At 36.7% G+C, this 12,814-nt stretch overlaps 1 pseudogene; it reads left to right on the forward strand.

The window, feature by feature from the left end:
- The first annotated feature begins 7,717 nt into the window (after positions 1 to 7,717).
- On the forward strand, positions 7,718 to 12,502 carry LOC112755783 (aspartate--tRNA ligase 2, cytoplasmic-like; annotated as a pseudogene).
- Positions 12,503 to 12,814: the final 312 nt, after the last annotated feature.

Raw genomic sequence — 12,814 nt, forward strand, 5'->3', positions numbered from 1 at the left:
TTTTGTTAGGTTTGGGCAAACTTGATTGGAATTGGTTGCCAAAAAGACTTGAATGTTTAACAGGACTGATTATAAATTTAGAATGCATTTAATGTCAATTTAAAAATTTTGAATTTATTGTTTTGAGTTATACTTCATAAAATATGCTTTTTAAATAAACTCGTGAGCTTGTCAAACTTTAAACAAGTCAGACTTGAGCAGAAGTAACAAGCCTAGATTTAGGCCATCTATTTACCATATAGGGCAGACTTGTCAAAAATGAAAATTTAGTTTTCACTCCTACTCACAAATAAAATTAAATTATTTTTCTAATTTCATAATTTTATAAAAGAATAATACAAATAAAATTTTTTTTTTCTAAAAATAAATCAAGGAGTAATTTCTCTAACTCTGCCCTCAATTTCTTACTAAAATCTAAGGGTGCACATGGAAAAGGATGAAGTCGGATTTATATTGACCCGAATCATACCCTAAATAACAATTGAGTCTATTTTTTAGACTCTTACCCAACCATAGATCCAATTTAATTATACTATGTTCAGATCACACTAAAATCAGGTTTATATCGGATGAAATCTGGATCGTAATAAATTTTATGCCAAAAAATTACGATGACAACTAATTATAAAGAAGAAAAAAAATTTATTTGTTGCCGAAAAATTGATATCCATATTTGAACTTGAATTTGTCTATAAATTCTAATTTCATAATTTTTTGATCTATTTTTCAATTCAATAAATTTGATTAAAAACAGATCAATAAACTTATAATTAATATAAGGGTTAAGTATTTTTTTCATCCCTAAGGTCTGTGGTCAAAATAAAAATCGTCCCCGACCTTTTTTCTTTATTAAAATCATCCTCAACGTTACAAAACGTTATAAAATCATCCTTTTGTCTATAAATAATATTTTTCGGACAATTTTACCCTTTAACAAAAATTAAAAAATCCTCCCCATTTCCACCCCTAACACCCCCTGCATCATCAGTCATCACGACTACCACCACACCATTCTTCATCCATCCATCAATCTAAACCCATCACAACACCACTCCTTCATCCAAACAACACCAACAATAGCAACAACAACTCAATTTTAAAGTGAAAATAGAGGAAAAAATCTTGGCAGCAACGGCTTAGGACTCTCAAAAAAGTAACCTGGCCTGATACCTATTCACTTTTCTGGCCCACTCGAGTTTATCACTGACTAAGATATTGATGTTGCTGGTTTCATCCCGAGTTGAAGAGCGGGTAGGGAGGATCTTACGTTGATACAGGCAACCGGCCGACTGCTACGGGTAGCTCTCAAGGGTGAAACCTCCACTCTGGAAGAGCTAGAATTCTAACATTGTGCCAGGACCTACGGGCCAAGCTTCGTTAGCTTAGTTCGAAATCCCCTTATATAGGAGCATGAAGGAATTAACGATACTTCTTTATCTTTTGAGTTGTTCACCTGACCAACTGAAACATCTTAGTAGTCAGAGGAAAAGAGTAAAATCCCAAAGAAAAAGTCATTGTCGGGATGGAAAGCTACTCTTCAACCACTTATTTTAGCGACCGTTTACAAGAGTTAATACCGAAACAGACAATTCAATTCAATGACAACAACTCAAAAGTTATATTTTTTTATTTCATCTCTATTAAATTACCAGCAATGCTATAACACAGTACAGTGTTTAAAAACTTATCATTTAAATTGTAATTCAGACATACACGTATTATTAGGGATAATATAGACCATCAATGGAAAACAGAGAAGTAGAGAAGGGAGGCGTGTGCAGCCACAAGCTCAAAATTTTATTCTAATTTAAAGATCTCAGAATACAAAATAATAAAAACACTGATGTATATATTCTTCAAAAATAAAAATGAAAAATTGGAAGAACAAAATAAGAACATCGAACAAGAATAGAGAGCAAGGAAAGAAAATAGGAATAGAAAATTCGAGGTGGTGAAGAGGGTGGCTGAGTTGGTCTGTTGAGGACGACAAAGACGGCGGAGTAGGAGACCCAACTCGAGATTCAACTTCAAAATAAGATTTTTGGACTTGACACTGGAGTAGGAGACTCAAATCGGTGGCTTCAGCTGAAACGACGTCATTGAAGTTGATACCAACATGGTTCTCGTGGAGGTCTAAGGAGGAGTCGGGATCACCGAGAGAGTTGTCGTCGGGGAGATGAGGAAGGCGAGACTGACGCTAATGGAGGAAGGGTTGAAATTGGCGATGGAGAGAGATAGCGAAGTTGAAGAAGGAGGCAGAGGACGGAGGTGGTAAGGTGGCGAAAAGGGAGAAAAGAAGAGTTTTGGGAAGGGGGAGAGGGGGAGTCCGATGAGAAAGTGGTAGGTGAAAGGGGATGGAGAGGGAAGAAAGTAAAGAGATATCTAGAAGGGGTGGGTTTAATTTTGTTTTTTAATATCATTTTTATTATTGTTAAGGGTAATTTGGTCAAAAAAATTAAAATTGAGATAGAAAATGACGATTTTATAACGTTTAGTAACGTTGAGCATAATTTTCATGACAAAAAAAATGTCGGGGACAAATTTGATTTTCATCCCATACCTTAAGGACGAAAAAAGTACTTAACCCTTTATATAACATAATATCAAAATTAATTTAGAAGACATATATTTTTTTATAGTGCATCACAAGCAATATGACTAAAGTTTGAATCTTTCATTTTTTGAACTTCTAAATTTTTAAAAAGAATTATTTCATAACATTATAATATTTACGTAATAATAACTTAGAGTCTAATAATAATAATTTAAAGTTTTACAATAATAATTAAGTCAATTACATAATAAACATAATGCATATTTTTATTTTTTTTTACGACCACAGGGGTGGATCTCCAGTACTTCAAGATGACAATAATATAATATATTGTATGCTTATCCCAGTCACTCTTTACAACCATTTTAACGAGTGAGATTAACGGGTCCAAGCAAAACTTAGTATTACAACATTGAGTCCCTTTTCCACTATGAGAAATTCCTGTGAATTGTCCATGCCATTTTTTGATGAGTAGGATCTTCTGTAGAGGCAGAGGCAAACTCAGAGCATATTTTATGGCACTGGATTGAGGAAGAAGGAAATAATACTAGTTAAGCTTTCAGAGAGAGAAGAAAAATTTAAAATATTTTGTAAGATAGAAAAAGTAGATATATTACAATGTTCATTGAGATCTGATTACAACTGAGGTGAGCTCCTCCTTTTATAGAGTTCTCTAGATAGCAGCAATATCTTACAGAATCTAAACAAACCTATCATACAATGCCAGCTGGAGGATAAGGATAAGCCTTATCTCTTTTTGGCTTTTCTTAGACATGTGACAGAGGTCACTTTATTTTAGTACACTCAATAATTATACATAGTTGGGACATTGTCTTAATAAAGGGACGGCTTGAAATAGTCTTCTAGAAGGGTCCCATCACCATCTGAGAAGCATGATGTCTCATCAGAGGCCAAATTGACAGCTCTAAGATCCATATCCAGGTCTTGTAGATAGGTAAACATGTCTTCAATGTTTCCTTCATTAGGATCTTGGGCATCTTGCAGATACAGGTCATATGGGTCTGAGTATGGGGCTTCAGCGTCATTGGGTATCCCTGCATCAATTCTGGTTGAGTTTGGTGGTAAGGCATATCCTCTTCCATTTAGATCCTCAAAATTCAGATCTTCCTCAGAATTTCTGTTTGGGATATGTCTAGATGTGCTAGGCTGGTCTCTTGGAGTATAAAAAGAGTATTGTCCAAATTGATTAATTATTCCTGAAGTTATGAATTTGGACTGGAACTCTTGAAGAGTTATTGGCGGAACATCTGTTTGAAATGGGAGTCCTTCAACTGCATCTCTTTATCCATATAGTCCAAGTTGCCAAAGTTGACAAAGGTATTTGGCCAAGGCATTTAGAACTGTCTTTTCATCCGTGGGCCATATGGTAGAGTATCCAACAATATCAACCCTATTCATGGTGTGTGGGTCTCCTCTAGTAAAATAATTCCTCTGTAAGGTGACAAAATAACAGAATTTCTGTTTTGCCTGAGAAGGTTTATCCCACAGTTGGTGCCGGTCGAGCATGTTATATAACATTCCTCTCCTTGCATCGAGTGGGGCATACATTGAGAATAACCTGACTAGATGGGATTGTGCTTGAGTGCGATTACACAGGATATGATATACATGAAAGATTGACACTATGATGGCACATGTATATATAGAAGACAAAGCCCAAATATACCACATCATTTCCTCTGGTATAGGTCTTTGGATTATTGGTATAGTGCAGAAAGGGGTATCCATGTTGAAGTACCTTGGGTTTGGATGGATTTGGGTTATGATAAGGAGTTGGTGTAGCCAGTAGAATAAGTTTTGTCTCGCTAGACAATCTATTTGAAATTCTGTCTGGGGTCTTGCTTTGAGGGGAAAAGGACCAATCTTTTTCTCTGTATGGGCTTCTGTGGAGCGGAAAATCAGGGAATGGAATGGTGTATGGATTGTGGGTACTCATAGTGCAGATGTAATGGATTGGTTTTTGGATTGGTTTTTTAGTAGGTTTGGAGAGAAAATCAGCAAGTGTGTTTTGGTGTCCCTTTATGTATCTCACTTCAAATTTATAGCGAGAAAATCAGTCTTTCCACTGCAACAATTGAGAGTCAGGTAGAATTTTTTTCTTGATTTTCAGCATAGATGGGAAAGAGGTGTTATCCATCTCCACAGTGAAATGATAAGAACTGAGGTAAAAATTGAATTTTTCTATCCCTCGTTTAACAGCGAGAATCTCTTTGTAAGTGACATGGTAATGTTTTTCAGATTTTTTGAATTGTCCATTAGCATGCGTACAGTAGTGTCTTGTCCTATCAATTTCTTCAAGTAGCACAGCTCCCCAGAATTCATCACTAGCATCTGTCTGTAGTATCCTTTTTCCCGTGTTGGGAATCTTTAAAGGAGGAGGGTATTGTGCTATCTTCTTCAGGATTTTGACAACTGTGGTTTGCTAAAGTCCCCATGGTGGGAGGCTTCTTTTTTAGGAGTTTTGACAGCTGGCTGCTGTGTCTGGTCACATCTGGGATAAAGTCTTTGATGTAGTTTACAATTCCCAAGAATTGTTGGACTTGTTTGACCGTCATGTTTTCATCAGGGAAGTGAATTAATTCTTTGGCAATATGATCTCCTGGTTGAAAGAATCCATCTTCAAAGACCATCCCAAGGAATTCAATTTTTGTTTTAGCAAGAGAGCTCTTTTTTATGATAGCATGATTCCCTGTTTTTTGACAATTTGAGTGAATTGGGCCAGGAGTGCCTTATGGGCTTCACTGTCCTTTGAGAACAGTAAGATATCATCTATGTAAATAAGTGTGGAGTGTAGTATGGGCCAAAGATTTTGGTCATGGCCTTTTTGAAAAGGGATGGGGCTACTTTGAGTCTAAATGGCATTACTATCCATTGATATTGGATTTCAGGGATGCAAAATGCTGTTTTGTATCTATATTCAGGATGGAGCCCAATTTGCCAAAAGCTAGTCTTTAGATCAAACTTGTTGAATATTTTTGCTCTACTTAACGTCTGTGTAATAACTGAGATCCTTGGTAAAGGAAACTTATCATCTTGCAAAAAGACATTAAGTGGCTTATAATCAATAACAAGCCTCTTTTTTTCTCTATTTTGCTCGGCCCTTTTTTCAACGTAAAAGACTTGACATGCCCTGTTAGAGTTGGTTGGTTCAATGAGTCCTTGCACAAGAAGGGCTACACATTCAGCTCTTGCCAACCTGAGATTTTCAGGATTCATTCCTGAGTGTGTGGCCTTTGTTGGGTTGATGTCCTCATTCTTTTTAAAAGGGAGACGAACATAAAATTCTGGATTCTTTCACAAAGGTACATAATGGTTGAATTGATCATGACTGTCACAACAGGCACTAAGGAGTTGTTGCTGGACCTCCTTATATTCTTCTGGGGCTTCTTGGATTTCAAGGATGCTTTGTATTTCTATAAAAGGCAAAAACTGCCCTTTGTAACTTAGGCCAGGGGTTTGATATGTAGTCCATGGGTTCGGAAAAAAATATCAAATCCGAACAGAACATCTTTGTCTGGAAGATAACTTTCCAGTACCCTGAACCAAGTGGTCTGGCCTGCAAATATCTCCAATTCAATAGGTTTTTTAAAAATGAGATTGATGGTGAAGACTTCACTGTTAGCTGCTGCGAACCTCTTGAAAAAAGGTGCCCACATTTTTTTTGGTAAGACATGTGATTTTAGGACAGTGGCATAAGATCCAGTATTCATTAGTGCAACAGTCTTTATTAGTTTGTCATGACGGATGTCTTGACTTTTAAATCGAAGTGAGGACAATGAGTACCATCAATCTGTTTTATTCCCGAGGATCCAAGGTATCTAAATTCTTCTTTTGGGATGTTTGATCCTTTAAGAATTCTTGTGGTGATAGACGCAATGGAGGATATGGAAAATATTGACCTATTTGGTGGGAGGTCTTCTTCTGAATTGCTTCATCCTGAATCAGAGTCTTAGAAAACATATTGGGTATCATCATTTTTGCTTTCTTGCTCTTCAAGTACTGATTCAAGATCTTCTTCATATTCGATGGAAGCTGCATCCATTAAAGACTGAAGCATTTTTATCTCCTTCTTTATCTTATGAGGATATGATTTAGCAACGTGATCTTATTTTCCACAAATGAAACATCTGTTTGACTTAGTATGGGATTTTCTTCTTTTGAAATAACGGTATCTTTGCTTCATTCTTCCCCTTAGAGCTATCAATTTGGCCTCTGATGAGACATCATCCTTCTCAGATGGTGATGGAACCCTTCCAGAAGACTATTTCAATCCGTCCCGTTATTAAGACAATGCCTCCACTATGTATAATTATTGAGTGCACTAAAATAAAGTGACATCTGTCACATGTCTAAGAAAAGCTAGAAAGAGATAAGGCTTATCCTTATCCTCCAGGTGACATTGTATGATAGGTTTGTTTAGATTCTGTAAGATATTGTTGCTATCTAGAGACCTCTATAAAAGGAGGAGCTCACCTCAGTTGTAATCAGATCTCAATGAACATTGTAATATATCCAATTTTTCTATCTTACAAAATGTTATAAATTTTCATTCTCTCTCTAAAAGCTTAGCTAGTGTTATTTTCTTCTTCCTCAATCCAGTGTCATAAAGTATACTCTGAGTTTGTCTTTGCCTCTGCAGAGGATCCTACTCATAAAAAAATGGCATGGATAGGATCAACAGGAATTTCTCATAGTGAAAAAGGGACTTAATGTTGTAATACTAAATTTTGCTCATACCCATTAATCTCACTTGTTAAAATAGTTGTAAAGAGTGATTGAGACAAACATATAATGTATTATAGAAAAGTCTAGGGGGCCAGCAATTTTATTGAATGTTGGCCAGCATGCAACCAGCAGAGAAATGTGAGCCATTGGATAAAATCTCACATCATTAAATCATCATTGATGACTATTTGATGGCTACTAATCATAAAAGTTACTGGCCCCTAACATTGCTCATGTATTATATCATTGTCATCCTAAAATAATGGAGATCCACCCTGTGGTCATTTATTGAAATTTCAGATCTAACCAGATCACAACAATACCAAATCAAGTTAATCCCAAAGCGGGCGGATCCGGATCGGATCTTCGGATCAGGCCTGGTCATCAGCAAACCCTACTAGAATCATCAACACCAAGCGGGGTGTTTTCACAGTTTCACTTTCCCTGTTTTCGGCAGATTTCCTTCTCCATATAAACACACAACTCTGTTAAATCGCTCTGAAGCCACACTCTCACTCGCATTCACATCATCACTACAAAACGATGTCGTCTTCTGAACCCCAAGAACCCTCAGCACCATCTTCCGAGCCACCGTCATCGGACCAATCCATCAGCAAGAAGGCGGCCAAGAAGGAAGCCATGAAGCAGGAAAAGCTCCGCCGCCGCCAGGAGACTGCCATTGCCTCCGCCACATCGAAGCTCGCTGTCGACGAGGACGACCCCCTCGCCGGAAACTACGGCGACATCCCAATGGAGGAGCTGCAGTCGAAGACCCCCGTGGACCCCAGCCGATGGACACGTGTGGAGAATCTGGAGAAGTCTCTAGAAGGGAAGCACGTCATGATCCGAGGTAGGGCTCAGGCCATCCGTCCCGTTGGGAAGAAGATGGCGTTCTTGGTTGTGAGAGAGAGCGGCTTCACCGTGCAGTGTTTGGTGCAAGCGCAGCAAGATTTGGTTAGCGTGCAGATGGTGAAGTACGCTGCGGCGCTGAGCCGCGAGTCTGTTATCGATGTTGAAGGTCTTGTTTCGGTCCCTTCTGAACCAATCAAAGGTGCCACACAGCAGGTTAGTTAGCTTCTGAGATTTGATTTTGGATATAAATGAAGGGAAACAGTAGCAATCTATTTAGTAGGGTTTAACAATAGCTTTTCTCTTTCCGGAAGTTAGACTTTGAAATCTTAACAACTACTGTGTTGAATTTGGTTGCATAGTGGTTTTGGGTTTAGAAATATTTGTAAGGTTTATAACATAGAATAGAAAATGGGAGGCATTGTTTTTTATGATAGAGATGGTAAAATTGCTTGATTACAATGATGCTAATTGTAGCGCACACCAAGATGAAGGTTGTACAAGTAAACGGGTAGAATGGCATCTAAGGCTTCCTCTTATTCTCCTTAACTTGTATAACTTGTAGTTCAATTTTTTTCAAGTAATTGAACATTTTGTTGGGGATCTATAGCTTATGTGGTTTGTTCTGATAGGTGGAGGTTCAAGTGAGGAAGTTGTATTGTGTTAGCAGGGCCCTTCCAACTCTACCAATTAATCTCGAGGATGCTGCTCGAAGTGAAGCTGAAATTGAGAAGGCACTTCAGGTACATTGATTGGAGGTGTTGGGTCTTTGTCAACCTGTTTGACTCCTTCTTTGTTAGGGTGATTTGTTTGCAGGATCTTATCTTTTACGTTATTTCTTTTCATCCATTGGTTAACTAGTTCTGTTAATGAATGCAGGCTGGTGAACAACTTGTTCGTGTTAATCAGGATACACGTTTGAACTTTAGAGTACTTGACCTAAGAACCCCAGCTAATCAAGGAATTTTCTCCATTCAGTCTCAAGTTGAAAATGTAAAGCATTTCATCTGAATTTTCTTCTGAAGAGTTTACTTATTTGCGTTCATTCTTGATTTGCATGTTGTTGACATCATGGTTGCTTTAAATTCTAACGTTACTGCAATAAATGCATACTAAGACATTTATAGAATATATTTTTCCCTTGATGCCAAGTTGAATGGTCACATTATTTTTCATTCTATTGTTGTGTAGGCATTTAGACAATTCTTATTATCTGAAGGACTCCAAAATTGATTGCTGGTTCAAGTGAGGGTGGAGCTGCTGTTTTCAGACTGGACTATAAAGGGCACCCCGCTTGCCTTGCCCAATCACCACAGCTTCACAAGCAAATGGCAATATGTGCTGATTTTGGCCGTGTTTTTGAGATTGGTCCTGTTTTTAGGGCTGAAGATTCCTTCACACACCGACATCTGTGTGAGTTTACTGGTCTTGATGTTGAAATGGAGATTAAGAAGCATTATTTTGAGGTATATATCACTTTTAGGCGTATGTTTCTTGGTATGGTTTTGAAATTATTGTGGTACATAACCTGTTTTACTGATATTGAGTTTTTGAGCAGGTTATGGATATAGTTGATAGGTTGTTTGTCTCAATATTTGATAGCTTGAACCAGAATTGTAAGAAGGATCTTGAAGCTGTGGCACACCAGTATCCATTTGAACCTTTAAAGGTAAGCATCTTCTATTAAAAAAAATGTATTTTATATATATCGAACATTCTTTCTACTAATCTAACAAATTTCTTTCTCCGTAAAAAAAAATGAGTAAATATTATTAACTATACTATGTTGTAGTTCTTGTGCCATGAACTACCAGTTGAAAAATGTGAATACAAAATGAATGCAATGCTTAAAGGCTATATGATCTTATTCATGATCTGATATATCCCGGTTAATATGCAGTATCTTCGTCAGACTCTGCGGCTTACATATGAAGAAGGGGTTCAGATGCTCAAGGTAAGCTTAAAATTTTCCTTAGTATCTAATTCACAAATCATGAACAAATTTTTTTTTTCTTCTTTTTTATTTGAATGGGGGACTTTCTTCTTTCTTAATAACACATATGCTCCATAACTATCGAGGGATTATACAAGAACAGTGATGATAACAAAGTCTTGGCCCATTAGTTTAGGCCGGCTACTTGGATCAGCCGATGGCCCGATGCTATTGCATTATGAAAAAAAGTTATGCTGTTCTAGTTTCTAATTTCTGATTTCAACCAAAAAGTCATCGAAAACATGATTCACAATAGTCAAAGGTTTATTAGAAAATGTCATGGAGTCCCTATTGTTAATTGAAAAAGAATTGGGCTTGAGGAAAATTTACGTAAGACCTCATTCTCAGTCCATATCATAATCTTGTGTTCTTGCAAGTCAAAATGGGTTTATAGTCCCAAAAAGGATGAAATTATTGTCTTGATGCCTAATTAGGTTCCCTGTGTTCTGATCCAAGGGGTGCTTCATTGATGCTGAGGCTTCCTCTCTATTTTTCCTCTTATATATGGTTCTCGGTTTTCTTTGCAATTGTTGAATCATTGACCTCAACACTCAGAATTTTGTTTATCTTCACTAATAAGAATATTAGAAAATGGTATGTCTTGCATGTACTAATAATTTTGCTTCACAGGATGCTGGAGTAGAGATTGAACCTTTTGGTGACTTGAATACTGAAGCTGAAAGGAAGTTGGGGCAGCTAGTTTTAGAGAAGTAACTCTCTCACACACACAGACACAACAAAGAAGTGAAAATATTTTATTTACTTTGAATGACCTATTATTTTGGATTAACTTGTTCTGTAATTTTGGTTTATAGGTATGGCACAGAGTTCTATATCCTTTATCGCTACCCCTTAGCTGTAAGGCCATTTTACACAATGCCTTGCTATGATAATCCACAATACTCCAACTCATTTGATGTCTTTATTAGAGGTAAGCAATAAAAGATTTTGTCATACATTCATTGGTACAAAAAATGATTTTATTGAATTTTTCATCTATACTGTATCCGTAAGAGAACACTTGTAAACTCTTGGAGCACATTTAATGTGTTCTAGAATCATTAATAGCTTCTTATTCTTGATATTTTATATAATCTTTAAACATTATAAATGAAAATAAATGGATATAGTTATTTTGGAGCATGCAAGTATTCCATGTAGCCATCATTGCTTTTTCATACATATAGTTATTAAGTTCTGTGTTACTTGCCCCTTAGGCGAGGAGATCATTTCAGGAGCTCAACGTGTCCACAATGCAGAAATGTTAGAAAAACGGGCCGAGTCTTGCGGCATTGATGTCAAGACAATATCTACCTACATTGATTCTTTCAGGTATTCTTCATGGCCTCTTGCTCAGTTCATCTTGTCATGTTCAGTGTTTCTTTGTGTAATTCTGGCACCTACTGTTTCCATCCATCCATTGGTAAATATTATTTTAATAAAATTGTTACTTTTAAAAATCAATATATCTAGACATAATTTCTGTCCAAATGAGTAAACCGTTATTTTAACCCTTGAAATATTAGTTTGTGACAAAATGGTCCCTTAAAAATTGGTAATTATTTTATGGTACCTGAAATATTGTTTCCACTTGACAGAAATCACTATTTTTTTTTGGTTGAGAAAACGGTTCCTTAACAATTGATAATTATTTTATGGTACCTGAAAAACCATCCACAAAATGAGAGGGCTATTTTGTCAGATATTTATAGGGCAAAAATGACGGTTTGATCCATGTCAAAGGTTCAACAAAGTTTTATATGGGCAGTCGGAAACCTAATACAATCCTCTTCTTTTATCGAGACTTGGAACCGGTTATGTAACTTTTGTAACAAGCTTGACATAGACATAGTTGGCTAAGATGTCTGGAATTTACAACTGTCTAACCTACCGTTACTATTTATTACTGGGCAGAGGGAATGATTTATATTTTCAACAAATTAGATTACGTGATATAAAAAACTAATTGCTTTGTTGATGATTCAGATATGGTGCACCAACACACGGTGGCTTTGGAGTTGGTTTGGAGCGTGTAGTAATGCTCTTCTGTGGCCTGAATAACATCCGCAAGGCATCACTTTATCCTCGTGACCCCCTTAGGATTGCACCATGATAGTTATACCCAAACAATTGCAGTGTTGGAAATCGCATTGTTACATATTTTCTTATCGCAACAATCTCATTTCCTTTGAACTAGCAGTGTTGGAGCTGGTGTCGAGCACTTTACACAGAATACTAATTTTGGTGGACTTAATGTAGCTGCCACTTTGTTTGTTGAATGCACCCTCAGAATGTTCAAATTTTCCTTTACTCACTAACCAGCAATTATTTAATGAAAAATGGATCTGGATGCACTCTCACTCAGGATGTCCAAATATTCCATTCATATTTATTTATCTGTTTTAGTAAAAACACTGCGATGAGTTTAGAATGATAGAATGCATAAGGTAGTGTTTCGCACTGTGCATTTTATTCACTAGTGGTCGTAGGATTAGGATGATGCATTTTGAGTTTTCTTTAACCGAAGTTTGAGGCAGGACGCAATATGAATGCCTCCCCGTTTGCAAGATGCACCTAATACACCTAAAAAAAAAAGGTAAAAACTGAAAATCTGTATTTTTTTTATTATTCATTCTCGTTAGTACTGGAAAATAAACAACAAACTAAGATAT

This window comes from Arachis hypogaea, chromosome 6, assembly GCF_003086295.3.
Source record: "Arachis hypogaea cultivar Tifrunner chromosome 6, arahy.Tifrunner.gnm2.J5K5, whole genome shotgun sequence".
Classification (NCBI taxonomy): domain Eukaryota; kingdom Viridiplantae; phylum Streptophyta; class Magnoliopsida; order Fabales; family Fabaceae; genus Arachis; species Arachis hypogaea.